We start from the raw sequence: 22692 nt of genomic DNA, 5'->3' as shown, positions 1-22692 counted from the left end.
GGCTACTGGTTGTAGCAGCCCCGTGGGCTTTCCCACTTTTTGCTTGTTCTTTGCGCAGGTTGGGCATTCCTGGGTATAGTCTTTTATATCTCTGCGCATTGCGGGCCACCAGAATTGGCGGGCCAAAAGCTTGAGAGTCTTAGTGAACCCAAAATGACCTGCCAGCAGCGAATCATGGCCCCTTTTTATTATGTCTTTTCGCATAGAGGCCGGCACGTAATATTTGGACCCATAAGCCCACAGCTCCCCCCTCTGGGTCAGTTCCTCCTTGTGGTTTTGCAGCCACTCATCTTTTTCAGCTGCCTCTTTCAACCCCTGAAGCACTTCGGCTGGCTGGCTGGGAGGCGAGGGTTTGTCCCGGAGGCTAGCCCGGGTCTGCACTACCAGACCCATTTGCTGTTTATCAAAGAGCGTCCCTGACTCTGTGGGGGATGAGTAGTCCGCCTCAGGCATGAGCGAGAGTGCGTCCGCGACTTGGTTTGTCTTTCCTGGGACAAACTTGAGGCGAAAATTGAATCGCTGAAAGAACTGGACCCATCTGAGGTGTTTGGCGTTAAGTCTCTGTGGGGTCTGCAGGGCTTGCAAATTTTTGTGATCTGTCCACACCTCAAAAGGGGTTTGGGTGCCCTCAAGGAAATGTCGCCAGTGGGCCAAGGCCACTCGCACTGCGAAGGACTCCTTTTCCCAGACGTGCCAACGCTTTTCAGTTTCAGAGAATTTTTTTGACAAGTAAGCGCATGGCTTGAGCTGGCCCTTCTCGTCGGCTTGCAACAGCACCGCCCCGTAAGCTGCCTCCGAGGCGTCGCACTGCACTACAAAAGGCTTAGAGGGTTGGACATGCGTCAGGATAGGCTGGCTTGTGAACTTTGTTTTGAGGACCTCAAAAGCCCTTTGGCACTCAGGGGTCCATTCCAGTTTTGCCCCCGGGGTCTTTGCCTTTTTAGTCTCCCCCTTTCCTTTTGTCTTGAGTAACTCTGTGAGGGGCAGCGCCACCTCCGCAAAGTCCTTGATGAATTGCCGGTAAAAGTTGGCAAACCCCAGAAACCCCTGTAACTGTTTTCTGGTACGGGGGGGTTCCCACGCCAACACATCCTGAACCTTTGCTGGGTCCATGGCTAGCCCCTCTGTGGATATGTGGAATCCTAGATAAGTGAGCTCGGTGCGGTGGAACTCGCACTTTGAGAGCTTAACATAAAGTTGGTTCTCCCTCAGGATCTGGAGCACTTTTTGTGTGGTTTTTATATGTTGATCTAAGGAGTCTGAGTATATCAACAGATCATCGAGATAGATCAGAAGGCCGTCATACAGCATCTCCCGGAAGATGTCATTTATGAACTGTTGGAACTAGGCCTGTTTGATCAAGAAAAAATTTGTTTCTAAATTCGATTCTTAATTGGGGTGTTTTTTTGTTTCGATATTAAAAATATTTACAAAACTTACCAAAAAAATGTTTTGTTATTTACGAATTTTCGTTAATATTTACAAAACATTTTAGAAAAAAAAAATTTCTTGATCAAACAGGCTAAGTGTGAATGTTGCAGTAATGGTCACCTTGATTAGCATTGAATGGCTTTCTCCCACCCTGGACATTCCATAGTATTAGAGATGATATATAACTCACCATTTGCCTAGTTTCCAACAGACCTCTGAGGATGCCTGCCATAGATGTGGGCAAAATGTCAGGAGAGAATGCTTCTGGAACATGGTCATATACAGCCCTGAAAAGTCACACAAGCCGGATGGCGCGCGGAGGCCGCTTGTGAGCGCGCGCGCGCCATCCAATGGGCTCCGGCTTCTGCGCCCCCCTCCTCCTCCTCTTCCTCCTCCTCCTCCTCCTCCCAGATGGGAGGAGGAGGAGGAGGGGGGGCGCAGGAGCCGGAGCCCATTGGATGGCGCGCGCGCGCTCACAAGCGGCCTCCACGCGCCATCCGGCTTCTGCCACGGTGCACTGCTGGGGTTCTTGGGAGCGCCGGATTGGCTCCCAGGCTCCAGCACTGCAGCACCACTCAGCAGCAGCCTCCATGCCATTAACGACACGAGCTGAAGCTCGTAAAATACATGGGGCTGCTGCTTCGATATTTTTAAACCCTTCCGGGTTTAAAAATATGTTTTGATATCGCGTCGGATATTCAAAAAATAACGATTAAAAAACGAAAAACGAATTAACGAAACAAAACTGACAGGCCTAGTTGGAACACCTTGGGGGCTCCTTTTAGTACGAAGGGCGTCACGGCCCATTGGTACTGCCCATAACAACAATTAAAAGCCGTTTTCCAACAGTCCTCCTCTCTCACCCTCAGGCGGTAAAACGCCTCCCTGATGTCCAATTTTGTAAAGATCTTGGCTTTGCCTAGCTGTGCCAAGATGTCTGACATGAGGGGGTACTGGTTAGCGGTGCATATGGCGTTCAGCCCCCTATAGTCCACACATAGCCTCAGCGACCCGTCCGCCTTGGGTCTGAAAAGCACTGGGGCGGCCACTGGCGAAGTGGATGGTACTATGAATCCCCTTTCGAGGTTTTTGTCTAGGAATTCTCTTAAGGCTTTTCTCTCCGGCTCGGACATCGCGTATAGCTTGGGGCTGGGCAGTTTAACATCAGGTTCGAATTCAATAGCACAGTCCGTTTTTCTGTGGGGAGGTAACTGATCACATTCCGTCTCACTAAAAACGTCCGCCCACTCTCGATAAGCTTCTGGGATGTCGATTTCCGAGCCCTCCGGAGTCGCCTCCGCCTGTGCTCCCTGTATCTGCATGGGGGGAGGGGGGGGTTGGCCGGTTGTGTCCCTCAGGCTTGTACTCCCCATCTGCGAAGGAAATCACCCCCTCAACCCAGTTAATCTGAGGGTTTTGCCATCTCAGCCATGGGATCCCCAGTATGACCGGCTGATGGGCCATGGGGGATATCACAAACTGCAAAGTCTCTTTGTGGGTTCCCATTTCTAGGTGTAGATAGTCTGTTTTTTCCCTTACGGGGCCCCCGTGTGCTGCTGTCCCATCCAGTTGGGAGAAAACAACGGGGGTCTTTAATGCCAGGGGCTTGACTCCCAGTTTGGCTGCCAGGGCGGGGGTGATTAGGCACCTGGTGCACCCGCAATCCAGCATGGCTACAGTTTTTATTTTCAGTCCCGATTTGGGGTTGGTCAGGGCCACAGTCATTTTGAGCACATCACAATTTAACTTTTTCAACTCACCGCCTGTCGCCTTCACGATCTTCCTGTCGGCGGTCCTCACAGGAGATCTTGCCCGTTTCCCGCCAGGTAGAAGTCTCGGTCCGCGCCCTCCGGGTCTGTCTCCTCCTCCGCAGGGAGCTGGTACGGGGCCAGTGCGGTCTCCACGGCCGTGGAGGCTTTCCCCTTTGCTGGTTTGGTTCCTGGCGCTGGCCTCGGGGGAGGGGGCGTCTTGTCAGGCCTGGGAGCGTGGGGAGGGGTGCGTCCTCTCGGGCATTCTGCTGCTCTATGTCCTTCTTGGCCGCATGCGAAGCAGGGGCCCCTCCTCCCTTTCCTCTCACGGCTGGCCGACCTTCCCCTGGGCGAGGGGCGCCGCGGCCCCCCCTGCGGGCCCGCTGCGGGGTGCCGAGTTCGGCCTCTCTCTCTCGCCCTGCGAGGCATCTGCTCCTGGTCGCACTCGACTCTCCCGGCCAACACAATCCATTCCTCAAGCGTGGCTGGGTTGCTCCGGTGTAAAGACCATTCCAACACATCGGGGCGCAAGCCCGCTCGGAAGTATTCGAGCTTGGTGGCATCCGACCAGTCTCTAATCCGGCCTGCAATGGCTTTGAATTCCAGGGCATATTCAGAAACAGTCTTGTTGCCCTGGGTTATCCTCTTGAGCTGTCCCTTTGCCTTCTCTTCCGCCAAAGGGTCCTGGAATCTCGCCCGCAGCGCCCTCAGGAAGTCGTCCAACCTCCTCAACTCCGGTGCCCGGGTGTCGTACATTTGCATGAGCCAATCGGCCGCTGCGTCCTTCAAGTTGGCCCCCACTGCGTGGATCATGGCCCCCTCTGAGGGGAAGGAGTCCCCATAGTCTTCCATATAATGCCTCACGTTTGTGATGAAATAGGAGAGCTGCTTGGGGTCCCCGTTGAACTTTACACGTAGCTCTCCTCTTCCGGGGCCCCCTTGGAGATGGCTTCTCCCTCCCCATCCTGATGTGAATGTGGAGGTCCCGGGCGGGGGGTGCGAGGGTTCTCCTTCCGTGGCAAACGCCACTCTCCCTGAGGGTCTGTAACCCCGTCCCATACCTTGCGGGAGGGAGCGTCGCGTCTCTCTCTCCTCCAGCGTGGCTCTCCAAGATGCCGCCACCTCTCTTCTCATCTCCTCCAGTTGGAATGAGAAAGTCTGCAGCATTCTTTCCATCGCGTCCACCTTTTCCGCGAGGTGCTGCGCGGGAAGGGCCGGGGCGCTGCCGAGGGGTGAGGGTTCTGTGTGAGGCTCCCTCGGCCCCAACATGGGCAGCTTGCGCCGCACGGTTATGTCCTTCTGCGGAGGCCTCTGCGTGGACGTCAGGGGAACCCCCCAAGTTTCAGGCGCCGCCGTGGGGATCTCTCCTCCCCCTTCCAGGTCTCCGGCTTGTGAAGCTCCCTCGTCTCCGAACTCCTCGTCTTCCAGCCCCGGGGAGGGGGAAAGGCCGATGCTCCCTCCAGCTCCCATCGGGATTTCTTCTTCTTGGTACATGCTCCTTTCCCGGATAGCTGTAGTCCTCACAGTTGGAGCAAGAAGTTGTGAGTTCTCGCTTTATGTCAGGATCCGCTGGATCTTAGAAAGGAAACTTGCACTCACAAGTAGGTACTCGGATTTGGAGTTTATTTCAGTCCATACAGAGCAAAGCCAAAGCGAGAACTGAAGTTTCCCGCCCAGAGACTCCAGATCCCCCCTCCTGGCTTCGCCTCCTCCTTCTCCCCCTTGCTTATCAAAGTTTAGACTAAGATTCCTTTTCCCACAGCTTCAAAGCAAAACCCATGCCCAGATGTCCTGCCATAAACCCATCTATCATGACTACCCCCTCTAGTGTCAGGAAGAAGACTTCTTGGAATCTCGAACATGAAGGCACATCCTGACAGGCAGAGTGCAGACCTCTGATATGTTCATAAAGAGAGAGATGATCCTTCAAATAACATGGACCCAACAGTAAATGTATCTTACAGAAGTGGCCTTTACCTTAATGGTGGCAGGTGACTTCCAAGCCTGTAGGGGTGTTGAAGTGAATAAAAGAAAGCATAGTCCCAAGTTTGCAAGCTGTGCATGGGATTGTTGATGACTAAGGATATGGATGATCTCTCATTCGTAGGGTTACAACAAGTTGAAGTTGACATGACAGGAAATAAGAGCAACAGGAAGAAATAGATATTTTAATAAAAATAAAAATAGATAAGACATGCTGGGTTTGCCTGGTTTTCTTAAACAGCCTTTCCCTCTCTTCAGAAAGTCACCATTTTTGCTACAAATTCCAGAGGATGACAGCTGTTCTTTTGAAAGAAAAAGTCATTCATTTCTAGCACATATGGCTGTTGTGACAATACATCTGAACATGCACAGCCAGTTTCACAGAATGTGAGCCTCCATTCAAAAGGAAAATGAAGTCTGCAGCCCTCATAACTGTGGTGCTGAATTTGAAAATGAGCTGCCATGGACTGCTAGAGGCATTTGGGGTTAGGGTCATACATTGTTTAGCTTCAAGTTAACTGCTGTCATGATTTCCAATGGCCTTCCTTGACAGACTACTGTTTAGTCTTCTCACTTTCAACCAAGAATATCCATTCCTATCCTGTGATGTAATGAATATGATTGACACTTTCACCATCTTGAAAAGTGACCGCATTTAAGTCTTTTTAGAGTGAGAAAGCATCTCCAAGCCTTGGAAAATTAACAGATTTTGAACTGAAGGGCTGTTATCTTGTCTGTTTTGAAATGCTAGCTCTTGACTGCCCTGATGACTTTGCTTTTGTAATATGTCTACTGCTATCCATGAATATGAATTAAGCCAGGGCCACCCAAGGAGCTTAGCAACAGGGTGTGTAAAAGATGAGTAGGAAAAGGCAACACTACAGGTGTACTCACTCATCCAAAGAAGTTACAGTCCTGAGTTTGTAAAACCTAGGCAGGGCAAGAGATGAGTAAGGATATTGGAGATCTCTCATTCATAGGATCATCATAACTTGAAGCAACACATTCTTGCTGAATACTTGGGCTAATATCTAATACCATATGTTAAAGCTCTTTCTGAAGATGTAAATCAAATCTACAAGGTCCAGTGGTTACTAGATAACTCAAATTTAGCTCCTTAATCGTAATACTTAAGCGTCCTTCAACTTTCACTTGGATTCTGATTAAGTATACTGGGTAATATCACTGTAACTTCCTTGGTTTAATTATTTTTGTTTATCTAGCAGTTGCTATTGAACAGATGCTGTTTTCTATTGATATGCCATTTCTGGAAACTGTCTCTTTTCAATTCTGGTGCTCTGATATACTTTTGCTAGTGGTATATTCTCAGCATTTTAGCCCTTGGAGAACATAACCAGCTGCACACAAGCTGGCTGCTGTTAGTAATGAAGCAACTACAGACCATTAAATGCCAGACACAACATACCGATGTGACTTCCAGATCGCTAGAGGGAAGGAAAGTAGTAATGCATGTATGAGCAACACCTGTAAGCAGCAAAAGAGCTATCTTAACAGAAGACCAGGATACAGAGAAACACCTGTTCTCTGCCTTGGTAGCTGAAGAGAAACTTGTGGAAAATGGTGATGAAAGCATGTGGTGTCCAAAGGCTAGACAACTATGAGAAGGGCTGGACTAGTGCATCGACAATGGACAATGCGATTTGGTACTGATTTTAGTAATGAGACGCTGTGGATTTATACTTTTATTGGTTTGACTTTATTTTATCAAATGTTATTTATGCTAAATGTTTTAATTGTTCTTTGCTATTGTAGGCATCAAATTGTGCCGTTTGTAAACCACCCTGAGTCGCCTTCGGGCTCAGAAAGGTGGTATATAAATATGGTAAATAAATAAATAAATAAATAATAACAAAGTAAACCAGGGCCAGGAGAATGAGTAAAGTGCACACAGGGTCCTGCCTGATGGTCAGAGTGGGATCTAGGGCTATTTTTTGCCAAGGCCTGTTGAACAGCTATAGAAGGGCTGGGTCAATGGGGGAAAACAACGGGGAAGTGAGTAAAGTACAAAGCAGGGCTCTAATTAATGACCAGGGTAGAGCCTGGCACTATTCATTTCCTAGGCCAGCTGGATAGCTATAATAGGGCTGGTCCAGGGCTATTTCAAGCAGCCCAGCACATAACAGAATGATTTTAAAAACCGGATGTCCCCCATCTGCCCTTCATCTCGTTCTAATACAGAGGAAGCCTGTGAGGACAAGAGGGACCCAATCCTGAGACTAACTGGAATTTTTACTCCCCTCCCCCCATTTAGAGAGTAAGCAGTGAAACACTAAATAACTTTAATGTAATGGACCAACTGGCTGTGAAATATGCCAATAGAAGACTTTGCTACATCTAACTAATTAATCATTTGTATGTATCCAGCACTGTGTTTCCAAGTGTCTCGGTGATCTTATAAAACAGTTCATGCATCTCATATTTGGGAAATGCTTTTAACAGTTGGGTCATCTTCTGTTAATGAGAGATCCAATTCATTTTGCAACTCGCTTACCTCTTCATTTGCTTTTCATCCTTGGTAATCAAGCATTGGCTATCAAATGACTAATTACGAGTCAAAGAAGCATGGAAAGGGATGACTTACATTTCAAGAGCAAGATGGGATGATCAAAACTAAGGGGTTTTCAAAGTTTCTATCTTCAAGGAATCATTTCCACAGAGACTTATCTGCCAAGAATATACATGATGCTTTTGAGTCACGTGGTTCTGGCTGAAGGGAAAAGTAGTGAAGGTTAATAGCATAGAAGATGCTTCCTTGTCAGTGACACCCCAGAATATGTCTCTTCTTTCATTATTTTAATCAGAAGCCTCTGTACTCAACATATATTGATGCATCTTGTTGAAGATTGAAACCTTTAATGGTGAAACAAGCAGATTCATGTGGGTAAAAAATACCATGTTTCACAGTGGCCATTTTGTCTCCAGTCAGTTTGAGGCTGACTCAGGGTGACTTCATTGCAATTTGGCATAGCTGTCATTTCTACTACAATTATCAACAGTAGTTTTTATTCATTGCTTAATCGTGAATGGTGGTTAACAGACACATTCAATACACAAGTTTTACATTACATTAGTCTGCTGAGTGCAATTTTGTTGGAATTCGTTAGGCTGTGGAATTAATACAAGGCTTTCGATTGTTGCCTATGATTTTCAAAGCTATTCGGCATAACAGGAGCTGTTTAGCCAAATTAGTTACATTTTAGTACACAGTTACTGGGTAATGCATATCAAGGTGTTATGGCATCTATTTTATTGCTTTAGCTATCCTTTTACCCAAATGTTCGGGATGCAAATTACCTGAGGGGTAGAATTTTACTTGTGGTTTTAGGTTTCATTACACAGGAAGGTGGCAAACTTTTCATGCCAGAAATCTTGAATTAAGAAGGAGGATCAGGAGGGCAGAGTCTTGGGCACCTTCAGTCAACACCCAGTGCTGAATTTCAGGATATCCTCACTTGGTTGTGCCAAAAAAGACTCCATATTCATCATCTGTCTTATCCAAATGGGGAATCTGTAAATGATTTTTATCCCTAGTGAGCTTTATTTAGTGCATTGCACATTTTTTGATGAGTCTAATAAACAGATTCATTGGAATGGGATAGGGCAGAGCTGATTCATCGCTGAGCCTGGAACCCCAGGTTTCGGCGGTGGGTAGGGGAGCTTTTGCACAATTAAAATTTGTGTGCCAGCTCCGCCCATATCTTGGGAGGTCTGACTTGGCCATAGTGGTCCACGCTCTGGTTACATCCCAAATAGACTACTGCAACATACTCTACATGGGGTTGCCTCTGAAGACTGCCCAAAGCTCCAGCTAGTCCAACGCTCGGCAGCTAGGTTACTCATGGGAGCGGGGTACAGGGAATGCATAACTCACTTGTTACATCAGCTCCACTGGCTTCCGAGCACAATTCAGAGTGCTGGTTTTGACCTATAAAGCCCTAAACGGCTCTGGCCCAACTTACCTGTCCAAATGTGTATCCCCCTGTGAACCATCAAGGACCTTAAGACCATCTGGGGAGGTCCTGCTCTCGGTCCCGCCACCATCATAGTCACGTTTGGTGGAGATGAGAGACAGGGCATTCTTCATGGTGGCCCCTCGGCTATGGAACTTCCTCCCTAAGGAGGTTAGATCTGGTTAGATCTGTCCCCTCCCTCCTGACTTTTCACAAGAAACTAAAATCCTGGCTGTGAGAGCAAGTGCTCGTAGAATAGATGGATTGTATTGGAGAAGATGAGATTTTGTGGACCGCAATTTGGACTGATTTGGAGGATGTTTTAAACCTGGCAAACTGTTTTTAATGTATATTTATAATCATTTTATGTAGTTGTGTATTTTATTGGTTGTTTTTATATTGTATTGACATTGAATTGTTGCCTGCTGGAAGCCACCCTGAGTCCCTCTTCAGAGGTTGAGAATAGGATGTGATATAAATGTTCTAAATAAATAAATAAAGAAATAAATAATAAAAAGTGCTGGTAAAGATCTGCAGCCAGGCTACTAACCAAAGCCAGCTATAGGAAGCATATGATGCCCCTATTAAAGCAGCTCCGTTAGCTACCAATAAGTTTCCGGTCCCAATTTAAAATGCTAATTATAACCTATAAAGCCATATACTGCTTGGGTCTTGCCTATCTTCATTACCACATCCCCCCATAAACCGACATGGGCCCTAAGATCTGCCGGGAAGGCCCTCCTCTCAGCCCCACCACCATCACCATTGGCCTGTCTAACACTAGACAGTGTGCAATTTTATTGCAGCAGTTCTCTACTCTTATGGAAGAACTAGGGGTCCCATTGGCACAGGAAAAGACAGGTCCATCCACTAGACTTACCTATTTGGGCATAGAGATAGATATGATTAATCAATTCTCCAGGCTTCACTTATTGTTTATTTATTTATTTATTTATCTATTTCCAGCATTTCTACCCCATCCTTCTCAACCCCCCGAAGGGGGACTCAGGACAGCTTACACTTGGCAACAGTTCGATGCCACATCATATAACAAATGTAATAATATAACAACAATTAAAATAATAAATAGAACATTAATTAAAACAATAAAAACAGTATTGTCAGCCATATCACCATTCCAGTCCGATTCTACATCGAAAGTGCTGTTATACCTGCTGTCCAAAAGCCTGGTCCCAGAACCATGATTTCAATTTCTTCCTAAAAGGCAGGAGGGATGAATCTGATCTTATCTCATTGGGGAGTGAGTTCCACAGGCAGGGGCCACCGCCGAAAAAGCCCTGTCTGTAGTCTCCACCAAATGCATTTGCGAAGCTAGTGAGAGTGAGAGCAGGGCCTCCTGGAATGATCTTAAACTGCGAGGCAGGACGTAGAGGGAGATGTGTTTGGAAAAGTAAGCTGGGCCAGAACCATATAGGGCTTTATAGGTCAAGACCTTGACTAAGGTTGCTGACATACTAAACCAGATGACAGTCTTTTTATCTCATTGCAAGGCAATGTTATAAGAATTTCAGGAGCTTATTGGCCATTAAAGTTTTGCTTATCAGTTAGTTGCCCGAGGCCATGCCTTTTTGTGCCACATACCTGATGCTATTACTGAGATACTAGTTCCGCACCATCACATTAGGCTCTCTGGGTTTTGGGATATTTTTCAATGGTCGTTGGTGTGCTCAGCATTGGCCAGAGGCTTGACACGTCTGGGGGATCACTACCCATCTTACTGTCCTGGAATTCTAATTGCAGTAAAGTTATGGACAATTGAATTTGTGAATTTAGCTTTTTATTCCTGGGTGTGACAGTTTGGCTGCAGTTCATGTCATCAACTCATTAACATCTTGTTTGCAGAGGGCCATGTTTTTAATTAGGGAACTTACATTACATAGCTTGAATTTTAACATCCTTTTTACAGCCCAGCACATTCCAGGGTTGGACAATGGGATAGCTGATTCTCCCACTTTCAGATGCAGCAGTTTTGGCAGTTCTTGCCAGCCGCTGCTTCCGATCCAGAACAGATGCCAGCAGGCCTATGGGATCTTGTTATGCCAAGATAATTTGGGCTATGAGCCTCACTTTTTCTCCTAGCACCAAGAAGGTATACAAGTGGGCTATCTATGAATTTAAATTTTCAGCACAGCAAAAAGTACGGGTAAAAGTAAAACTTGTTTGCCATGTTTTAGAGTTCTGTTTTTAATTACATGGTAAGGGGCTATCAGCACAATGCATTCCAGTACATGTCCTGGCTCAGGCCTTTTGGGTTAAGTCATTAGACCATCATGACTATACCAATGATTCATGCACCGAGACTAGAGGGGTCTCGGTGCAAATTACAGCTCCAGCATTGTTCAGATGCTGAATTATGTCCTATTCAGGCCATTTGCCAATTTATTCAGTTACAAGACTATTATCCAGTCCTCTGTTTTACCATTCCATTGTCAAAATATCAGATTTGAGCCATAACTTCCAAGGTTTGGAAGAAGTTAAGTTTGGCACATACTATTTCCATATTGGGGGTGCTTCCACAGCAGCAGTAGTTGGCATCGGTGTGCAGGATATTCCGGCTTATTGCCACTGTGTTCGGCCATTTTCTAGCAGATCCCAGGTTGTTGACCAGGCCTGTGTGGCAAAGAGTCCTGATTTTCAGCCACAGTTACATCTTCTGGGCTGAGCGTCAGGTGCACTGGAGCCATTTTGGATGTCATCTTGGTTTAAGTGGCAGTGTCACTGTTGAATGGCTTGGTCATAGGGGCTTACGATGGCACAGCTTATTGCTCCTACTCTTTAAGGAACGCTGTGGCCTGCCTCCTCATATTTTGATTGTGGTTTAAGTGCAGTGCCACTGTCAGACAGCTTGGCCGCTTATGATGGCACAGTTTAACACCCCAGTGTTTAGGGAGAGCCATGGCCTGCCTCCTTGTATTTTGATTTTGCATCTTAGGGACAATGACCTCGGTCTTGCTGGGAAGGCACTTATTCAGGCAATCATAGATAGGGGAAAAACAAGAACAATTACCCTTCACAAAAATAGCATGGTTAGCTATCATTTCAGGACAGCATTGGCCTGGGGAGGGTGATGTGTGCCACCTAGACTTGGCTCAAAAAAAGAGTCAACAGAGAAGTTACTTGTGCCATGGTTAATGGTTTGAGGTTTCACATTGATCACTCTGAGATTGCTTACTGACCCCCTGAATTGTTACAGCCTGATGATGTTAGATCTGTTTCTTGGGGATTTGCAACATGCCCTAACATTATCATACTCGATTCTGGTGGGGAATAGGGGACACAATGGATACTGATCCCCTATTTGTGGCAGGTATTGGGGGAGCTATGATTCGGTGTTTCACCTACTGCCATTTTAGGTATTAGGTGGAAATTTTTAACCACCCTTGGGGATCAAGCACTGTAGGGGTGGGGATTAATCTCCTGGCCTTGGGGCCGGTTTTGGGGTCTTTGCCCAAGTTAAAAGTCAAAGCAACTTTGGGGGCTTATACACTCTGATTACCCTTCCAGTATATGAGCTGGACCTTTGAACAACCTTGTTAATCAGCGATTAGTCTTATCAGCAAGTAAGAACAGCAACAATTCTTGCTGTAAATAACCAATAGGATTCAGACGAGTGTCTAATTTGTTATTGTTCACTTTCATCAAGTCAATTTAAACTTAAGGTGTCTCATAATCCTTGCTCAGGCCCTGCAGAATCAAAGCTGTTGTTTTTCTGTTTGAGTCTCTCCATCTAGATTGCATCTCTTTTCCTGCTGCCTCTTGTTTTATCATGTAGGATTATCTTTTCTCATGAGTGATGCCTTCTGATAATATGGTTAAAGTACAGCAGTCTCATTTTTGCCATCTTGACTTCATGAGAGACCCATATGTTTAACCTTTTTTAGCAGTCCATGGTATCCGTAGAACCCTTCCTCAGCACCACATCTTAGCAGTTTTCACTGTCCCCCTTTTTATAACCATGCGTAGAAATCGGAAATATAAATTAGCATGTGATAACAAAGCAGGTGAATAGGGGTAACCTTATTACTGAAGTGAAAACTTCCTTTTCTCCAGCTTCTAATTCTAGGCTTAGGGAATGATTCATAGCTCTATTTCATATCATTTCTACATACAATTGCTCGATAAATCTGAATATCATTCTCTGTCTGCTTTGTCATTTGTAGGCAGCTTTTGAAGAACATAAACTTGCAGAGGAACAAGACTGACCTTTTCAACAGCCAGTTACTAGATTGGCTTGTTGTTCATTTTCTGCCCTTTCACCAGAATGTCATCTGATCGAGTTCTTCTCCAATTTCATTTTTCCTAATTCCAAAACTTATGACAGCAGCTGTGCCTATCTGAGACCTATTAATGGATAATAGCCACCACATGGGAAATAAAGTCCCCAAAATTACTTACTATATACTTGGCTTTTCTTGATAATTCTGAAAAGAATTCAGACAGAATAAGAGTACTTGGTGGGCACAGCCGAAATAGTACATTATGGTTTCCTAGTTACTTAGTGGTTGTATCGCACCACCCTTTTACTGAATAGCAATATTGAACAGCTGCTTATATACTGCCAATGTGTCTGTTTATTGTCCGAGAATGTCATGGGGAATGCATGTGATGAGTTTATTTAGTCCCAGTGAATAAAGTAGTGAATGTAAGACCCTGGCCAATAATTACAAGCCATCCAAGAATACTCGATCACGTGGCTGGAGTTATTAATTAGTCCCAACTAGAGTTGATCCATTAGCCGAGTTATTGAATCATAAGTCAACATGTAGGTAAATCCAATTGATGCAAAGGCTCTCCTTTAGTCAGGAGTAGCAAAGAAAATTCGGCCCATGTTGGTTTCAGTGAGAGTGAACACATTGAATCAATTAGTGAATGATGAGCCAACACTTGAGTGAATCCAATTGATTCATCTGCTCTCTTTATAACTAACACTAAGAGTTCGACTTATGTAAAATTTGTGGGACTTTTCATGATACCTAAAATATAGATGAGACCCCAAGGGCCATCCAATCTAAGCTCTTTCACATAAGAACGAAAGGCTCCTGATAGTTGGCCATTTGACCTCTGTTGAAAAAAAATTCCAAAGAATGAGACACCATAGTACTCCAAGACAGTGAATTCCACTTGCCATCTTCTGGACTTGTTTCTGCCTGCTGATATTCTTTTTGAATTGTGGTGGCCAGAACTGGGTACAGTATTCCAAGTGAGGTCTGACCCGAGTGGCACTATTACTTTCCTTGACAAAGCCAAAATGAGGGGGTCATTCCCCTGATACTAATTTTCAGGAAAATGTCCTAGATTTGACACAAGCAATTCCTACAATCTACAATTGTAAATGAGATCTTATTCTTGTTTTTAATTTTTAATAACGTCAAGCCTGAGAAAATCTGGTGTATTGCCTTGAGCATTGAACTATGATTCTAAAAACTAGGGTTCAACTCCATGCTCGGCCATGGAGACCCACTAGGTGACTTTGCATGAGTGATCTAATCTTGAGCCCCAGAAAATCTCACGACAACAACAGCAGACCTAGGACTTCCCTAATGTGTAGGTCCTGCAGCCTTTTTTTGCACCATCCCTAAGCATCTTCATTTTCATTTCGGTATTGTGAATAAGGCTGACAACAGATAAGAACAAAATATTAAAGGGATGTGTTACTCCCCTGCCATTAGTTGTAACTTGATTTGGAGAGAGCAGGTGATAATGGCAGAAGAAGAAATGCACTTTAAATCAAGTCCCTGTGAATAAAGACACAATTATAAAGACATAACTTCCAAAACTGGTTGAAAAGCTGGGACGCCTACATTACAATTTCACTTTTGATGAGAAACTCCTCCACATTCAGGACTTCCCATGTTAGTAACTGATCTTTCTGCCCTCTAGACAGATTCCACGAATAGCTGCAACCTTCTGATGTGGTCTGTGAATGCCACCTTCAATATTACAAAGTTGACTCTCATTTTTCTCAGGACCACTTTCAGCTTTAGAGCTCTTGACAGAAGAAGGTTCTAATCATACAATAAAAAGATTCTGCTCTGCAGAAGTATCTCTCATTGCACATGGAACTGACAGGTGAAGAAGCAGCAGGAGAGACAGCTCTGCTCAGAAATGCAGAAATAATGTACCAAGAACTGTGTGGCACAAAATGAAGGAAGAAACATGTTGTGATAGAGAGAGAAAAAGGATAATTGTCAAGGCTCCAAAATACTGAAAACTGAACTTGGGGCTCTAGCAAGAGATGTGCAAAAGTGATTCCTTTTTTTTGCATTATCCTGTTCTTTTTGTTTTGTTTTGTTATGAAAGACTTCCATAGATACCAGTCCATTAAAATGTATTAATGAATAATTAAATACAATTGCTTCTAATGATTGAATGTATTCAGTCATTAGAAGCAATTGGATTTACTTATTTGCATGTGTTTACTGCTGGACTTTCCTTTATGTCACATGAACCGAACGCCCTCACAGTGATGCTGTAGTCTAGAGAATACTGAAAAATTGTCAACTCCACAGTCATCAGAGAAAGGTAAAGATCAGCCTCTCAAATGGATATGAATAAAAGAAAATGAGCATGAACATAAATGAGGAAAGGAGAGGGTAAAAATATCCATAACTGTTAGTTAACTGTGGCATGTCTTTCAGAAGTCCATTCCATTCCAAATGGGCCATTTTTATTTAATTTAATGTTCTGAAGAGAGCTTGAAAATATTGGATATAATGAGATGTTGAAACCTTCCATTAGTAGGAAATAGTAACACGATACATGTAAAACATGTCAGTATTAGATGTGCCAGATTAAAGAACTAAAAATCTGCTTGGTCTGTCTTGAGACATACCATGTTTCTTGAAAAAACAGTGACCATCCACACATGTTGCAAACATTTCTGTCAATATGAAGAACCCAAGCTAGGAAGTAAAAGTTACAAGTAGCATGTTTACCAGTATCTCATGTTTTGGAAGAGTGGCTTATAAGAGCAGATCAAAATCACATTTGAAATATAAACTAAGTAAGAGTTAAATTATCGGCTTAACCAGTTTCTAGATAGTTTCTAGATAGTTGCAAACAAAATATGTCTAGAGTACAACACTTGTATCCATGGGAGATAAGTTCCCTAACCCCCATCATCAGGCCTGTAACGGGGGGGGGGGGCGCAGGGGTCAAGGTTTACTCCCCCCCCACACACACACACACACACAATACTGGTTTTCTCATGAAGGAGTTGACCACTTAAAATTCATGAGTAAACCAGGGATTTTTTAACCTGACACATTTTTTGAGAGGGGGGGTGAACCTTTAAACCCCCTTCACCACCTCTGGTTATGGGCCTGCCCATCATGGATAACTGAAAGGTATACCACAGAACCACAGTAGAGGACCTAGAGAGGCCCACTAACCCTTCTTGGAAGATTATTTTTAAGCATGGCTAATTGAAAATGTAGATATCAAATCCATGCATAAGGACATTGTACTATACCTGCTTAAGGAGGAATGTTCCAAATGTTATACCAATCTTTCAGCATAAAGTGTTTCCTTCTCTCAAAATGTAATAGAAGGTCAAGTGTTAACACCACTGTGGTGTTTGTTTTCCTGCCTGTGCCCCTGTTCTGGAGATTTCACCTCGCTGTCTGTCCCTGTAAAAATTGGATTTTGATAAATGTAGCTTATTGTGGAAACAAGGATTGGTAAGAAAGCTTCAATTGAGACACCTTTTCCCTGTGATTACTCATTCAGGAGTGCATTTCCCTTCCTAGGGGTAGATTTCTCTCATTTACTCTTGTCTTTCCGCTGTTCTTAACTATCATGTGTAAGTTGGATGTTTTTAACTCAAGGACTGCCTGTACAGTGACCCCTTTGAGATTTGGATCCAGAACTCCATGGATGCTCAAGATCCATTATATTCAATGACATAGTAAAAATTGTATCCTTTATATAAAATGTGGAAATTGAGACTTTCTTTCAAAAATATTGTTGGGTATTTTCAAGTCATGGATCTGTGAGTGCAGCATCCATAGATATAGAGAGCTGAGTATAATGAGAAATTCAACTAGCGATAAGATGTGTTCCTTTTTCAATGCCCTGTTTAGAATTATTTCCAGACATTAGCTTTCCCGTTGTTTCGGTCTCTTCAGCATACTTGACATACGCATATTTTGTAATCGAATCTTGGTGCATGTAAACACTCTTTGCATATTATCCAAGCAATAAATTCACCAAGGTCACAGGGCAAGAGGACCTCTTTCCTATTACCATGAGAATACAAATGGGAAGAACATGGTTTCTTTTAATAAAAACAATCCTGAGCCTGTGTATTATTTCTTTATCATTTCCTTCTGTTATTTGTTCATACACACAAACACACACATCACAGTGCTGTGGTTGTTTTCTAAATTCAGGAAGTTTTATGTAAACTGGAAAGGTTCAAAATGAAATCAAGCCTATGGACAGTGCTGTAACATGGATTTTTGGCTCAGTGGTAAATTGATGACTGGTTGAGATGAGGCTCTGGAATTTCACCACATCAGAAAACAGGACTGCCTTTCTACATTTCTTTCACTGACAGCCAAATATATCTTAACTTGAAAGGCATTTGGTGATTAATTGGTAGCAGGAGAGTCTTTCTATGGGATATTGTATTTTATCTTTATTGTTATGTTTTTCAATGATCTTGCACTTTTAAAATTAATGGAACATTGCACTTTTAACCTTGTCTTGCTTTAGACTTTTCTGTAAATCATCTTGAATCCTGTATCAGAAGAAAAGTGGGATAAAAATAGGTAAAGGTAAAGGTTTCCCCTGACATTAAGTCCAGTCATGTCCGACTCTGGGGGTGGTGTTCATCTTCATTTCTAAGTTGAAGAGCTGGCATTGTCCATAGACACCTCCAAGGTCATGTGGCCAGCATGACTGCATGTAGCACTGTTACCTTCCAGCTGGAGCGGTACCTATTGATCTACTCACATTTGCATGTTTTTGAACTGCTAGGTTGGCAGAAGGTGGAGCTAACAGCAGGAGCTCACCCTGCTCCCTGGATTCAAACCCACGACCTTTCGGTTATCAAGTTCTGCAGCTCAGTGGTTTAACACACTGTGCCATGCTTGCTTTAGACTTTTTTGTAAACCATCTCAAATCCTGGAACAGGAGAAAAGTAAGATAAAACTACAAGATGTAAATATGGATCTATCTTTAAAACAATAGATTAGAAACACTCCCACTCTAGTAAGTTCAAAACTCTCCCATTAGATGCAGACTTGGGGTACAGCTGCACTGTAGAATTAATTCAGTTTGAGACCAATTTAACAGTCATAGCTCAATGCTATGGAATCAAGAGGGTTGTAGTTTCACAAGGTTTTTAGCCCTCTAAGACAAAGAGTACTGGTACCTCACCAAAATAAAACTCCCATGATTGAGCCATGGCAGTTAATGTAGTGTCAAACTGAATTAATTCTACAGTGTAGATGCACCCTCAGTCTGGCAGGAAGCCATGGTTTTCTGTGCTGCATTAGAAGTAAGGAGCCAGTTTGTCCATTGCATCAAACTGGGAGGGTTGCAAACATGAAACAGGATGATGCCCTTGATTCCTTACTCCCAGTTTGATGCAATGGACAAACTGGCTCCTTGCTTGCTCAAGTCATCCTTCCCCACTTTGCCTTCTTTCCCTCTGCCATGCCAGTTAATCCCAAATGACATTGAAATGACTCTTCTTTTCATTAACAAGAATGTCTTGAGAGCAAACATCTTTCCATTTCACATGACCGAGAGTGTCACACGTTAGCAACAAGGGAGCAAACAAATCCCCAGACCTTGCAAATTGCACTTGTCGACTGCAGTTCTAAACTGCTCAAAATCGGAGCTGTTTGGAATCCGTTCAGCCAAGTTCATTTTGGTATTCATCAGCCCGTGTCATTTTTATTTCCTTGGCAAAGCTGGCAAGATTTAGAATATCCCACTGCCTTCCCTTTCCTTATTTCAGAGCAGTCCTAGTGCTGCTCAAATCAACAAAGGGCTGCACAGATTTTTGTCACCTTTTTTGGACTCATTTATCACCATCAAAGTAAATGAATATTCCAGTTGGTTTAGAATGACATCCATTAGGGATAATGATCCTTCATAAAATCTGGGATGTAACTAAACCATTATCACTGAATGGGGAAGGAGAACTTTCATTTTGTCTTCCATCATCCCCATTCCCACAAGAACTATTCCTACACGGAATTGCTAATAGATTTCTGATTTAGTGGTCGAGGAAGGGTGAGGAGAACCAAACCTTGTTCAACAGACAAATAGGAAGAAATTAAGAATTCATCTCTCTGTGATTAGCAGTGAGTTATTCCTGTCCCCCTTCTCATTCCACAAGAATCTTACTACTTAAATTAAGTTATACAATAACTTATGATAACTCTATAAATTAAAGACCTCCAACTGCCCTGCTCAAGTCCTGGAAATCTAAGACTGTGGCTTTCTGGATTGAATCATCCTACCTGTCTCTCTTTTTTCCTATTGCCTTCCACTTTGCCAAACATTATCATCTTTATTATTTATTTATTTATTTATTTGCTGCATTTGTTAACCGCCTCTCTCAGCCCTAGGGCGACTCGCGGCGGTGTACAACATATAAAAGCATAATTCACAATAAACTACAACGACAAAAAACAACATATCACTAGTACACTATCATCTAATTACACTAAAATAATCCGCTTCGTCTTATCATAGAATCATAACCAATCTCGTAGTCTATATTCCGTTCCAGTTGTCATTTCCAGTTACTGTAGCATTTAGTTAAATGCCTTCTCGAATAGCCATGTCTTCAGGCTCTTCCGGAAGGACATAAGGGAGGGCGCCTGTCTGATGTCAACAGGGAGGGTGTTCCACAGCCGGGGGGCCACCACTGAGAAGGCCCTATCTCTCGTTCCCGCCAGGCGTGCCTGTGAGGCAGGCGGGATCGAGAGAAGGGCCTCCCCAGACGATCTCAAGGCCCTCGTGGGCTCATAGGCCGAGATGCGGGCCGAAAGGTATTTTGGGCCGGAACCGTTTAGGGCTTTGTAGGATAGCACCAGCACCTTAAATTGGGCCCGGTAGCAGATCGGCAGCCAGTGGAGCCCGGTAGCAGATCGGCAGCTCATCTTTCCAGTGAGCCATTTCATTTCATATGTCCAAGGTACAACAGCCTCACCTTAGTTTCTAAGGAGAGTTCAGACCTGATGTGCTCTGTAGTCTACCCATTTGTTTTTTAGTATCCCTTCTCTAGCACTACATTTTAAATGAGTTGATCTTCCTTTTGGCTTCCTTCGTCACTGTCTAGTTTTCACAACCATATATAGAAATCAGAAACACTAGGTGATGGGTGAGTCTGGCTCTAGCATTTAATGTGATATCTTCACACTTGAGGATCTTACCTAGTTCTCTCATTGCTGTTCTTTCTGGGCTTAGTCTTCTTCTGATTTCCTGACTACAGTGTTCATTTTCATTTATGATTCAGCCAAGGTGGAGCACGTTTTAGCTATTTCAATGTCTCCGTCATCCATTGTTAAGTTAGGTAAACGTTCTCAATTATATAACATTATGTTTTACATTATTTAAAACTATTGTTGAAGGCTTTCATGGCCGGAATCACTGGGTTGTTGTAGGTTTTTTTGGGCTATATGGCCATGTTCTAGAGGCATTTTCTCCTGACGTTTCGCCTGCATCTATGGCAAGCATCCTCAGAGGTAGTGAGGTCTGTTGGAACTAGGAAAAAGGGTTTATATGTCTGTGGAATGACCAGGGTGGGACAAAGGACTCTTGTCTGTTGGAGCTAGGTGTGAATGTTTCAATTGACCATCTTGATTAGCATTTGATTGTCTGGCAGTGCCTGGAGCAATCTTTTGTTGAGAGGTGATTATGTACCTGATTGTTTCCTCTCTGTTGTTGTGTTGTTCTAGTTTTAGAGTTTTTTTATACTGGTAGCCAGATTTTGCCCACATGCTTGTGGATTTCAATGGCTTCTCTGTGTAGTCAACCAGAGAAGTCAGCGTAGCAGAGCACTTGATGAACCAATCTGGACACAGCATATTATTTGAGAACACAGAAATGTTGGACCACTCTCACAACCACCATGTCAGACTACACAGAGAAGCCATTGAAATCCACAAGCATGTGGACAATTTCAACAGAAAGGAGGAAACCATGAAAATAAACAAAATCATGAAACTATGAAAATGAAAAAACTCTAAAATGGCCACATGACCTTGGAGGTGTCTACAGACAACGCTGGCTCTTTGGCTTAGAAATGGAGATGAGCACCACCCCACAGAGTCAGACATGACTCGACTTAATGTCAGGGGAAAACTTTACCTTTACTACTGCTGTGAGACCTTGACGTAGAAGCTCAGCCATAAAATATCATTCTCTTTTGCCTATCACATATTAAAATTGTATTCGAACATCAAACTGATGTAAAAGATGCTAATAATACTAATGTAAATGTGCTAATAAAAGATGCTAACCAAATTCAGATATAATATAAAAATAAAAAGGGGAACAGTGTGTAATCTAGAGTACGTGTGAATAATATTTAGCTTTGAAGTTTCAGACAACCAGTTTTAAGGGTACTTTTACTTTAGGGATGTAATTCTTCACTAATTTCTTTCTTGAAGGAGGCAATAAGAAATTTTAGTAGTCATCATGCCCATTGAAATTTTACTTGAAAACAGTTTTTGAAGTTTATTCACAGGTCAAGATTTATTCTGCTCATCTGAATTTGCACTAATAAATTTCCATGTGAAAACAGCACTTTCAGCACACAAAATGTCATTTCTTGCAGAAAAATGCTACACATTTTTTTCTGCACAAAATGCACACAAAGGTGGGTTGCAGAGAAAATCATATATTCTTCACAAGAAACAGCATTTTCTGTTGTAATAAAGTGATGTTCCCAGTGCTAAAAATTATCCTATCTGTACAAAATAAGTACAAAATTTGCAAGGAATAATTTCCAAATGGCATTTGTGGGAACATCACATATTATTTCTACCTCAGGCTTACTTAATTTTATTTAATGAAAAGAAAATTAAAAGCCTTGTTTCTACATAAAGGAAATAATAAATAATAATCAATAGTTTATTTATAGGCCACCTTCTCTCCCCGAGGGGATTCAGAGAGGTACAAAATGTGGCTATCAGAAAAGTGAACAATGATGCTGCAAGACAGCATACCAGAGGACATGATTAGTTGAAAGTTAGATGTCTGTAAAGTATCATTAAGGAGCATTAGCAGTGAAACACAATGCTATGGGGAAGATTAAGAAGAGCCATCTGAAAATAGTACATGGCCATTATTCCAACTGCATTGTTCTTTATAGGTATAGGATCCTCCCTGCTGAATTCCAAGTTAGCTGAATAATTTATATGCAATTGATTTAGCTAAGGATGACTTCTAGATATATATATATATATATATATATATATATATATATATATATATCAAAGCCCGTTTGTGGTTGTGTGATCTGTTGTGGCCAGAAAAGTCAGGTTAAGGCCTGGAAATCAAGGCATATGGGAGCT

The sequence above is a fragment of the Anolis sagrei genome, chromosome 2 (assembly GCF_037176765.1).
Source record: "Anolis sagrei isolate rAnoSag1 chromosome 2, rAnoSag1.mat, whole genome shotgun sequence".
Taxonomy (NCBI): Eukaryota; Metazoa; Chordata; class Lepidosauria; order Squamata; family Dactyloidae; genus Anolis; species Anolis sagrei.
The sequence above is the reverse complement of the archived record's forward strand: the minus strand, read 5'-3'. Positions refer to the sequence as shown.